Source organism: Nematolebias whitei, unplaced genomic scaffold (genome assembly GCF_014905685.2).
Source record: "Nematolebias whitei isolate Nwh7 unplaced genomic scaffold, NemWhi1 Nwh_scaf_18557, whole genome shotgun sequence".
NCBI classification, from domain to species: Eukaryota; Metazoa; Chordata; class Actinopteri; order Cyprinodontiformes; family Rivulidae; genus Nematolebias; species Nematolebias whitei.
In genome coordinates, this window is record NW_023637102.1 from 595 (window position 1) to 1,021 (window position 427).

The 427-nt window shown below is 38.6% G+C and overlaps 1 non-coding gene across 1 annotated transcript; it reads left to right on the forward strand.

Moving 5' to 3' along the window:
- The first annotated feature begins 216 nt into the window (after positions 1 to 216).
- Positions 217 to 289, forward strand: trnar-ucg. The gene has a single exon. It is a non-coding gene; the product is annotated as a tRNA-Arg (tRNA).
- The last annotated feature ends 138 nt before the right edge of the window (positions 290 to 427 follow it).

Here is a 427-nt window from a genome sequence, read left to right on the forward strand (position 1 = left end):
CAAGTACACCTTTTTTAGGCATGCATAGCTCAGACTTCAAGTGCAAGACCTAAGATTTGTAAAAAAACGCACCCGACTCAAAATATTGCTTCATTTAGTGAGTACATCGTGTGTTGTAGTACTCAGCTTCATTTCCTGCACTCTGCCTATCTTTACAAGTTATAAAAGCCGCTTGAAAATGAATGAGATTTGGGTTATAACTGTGGTTTTGCATAGGACCGCGTGGCCTAATGGACAAGGCGTCTGACTTCGGATCAGAAGACTGAGGGTTTGAGTCCCTTCGTGGTTGTGTTCCATGAATTGTTTCCCATCCTATACATTGCCACTTAAAATATTTAATATTTGGAAAATGTGGTCCATCAGCTATCAACATTTTATTAGATTTTTATCACCTTTTCTAGCAATGTACAATGAATACTCTTGACTC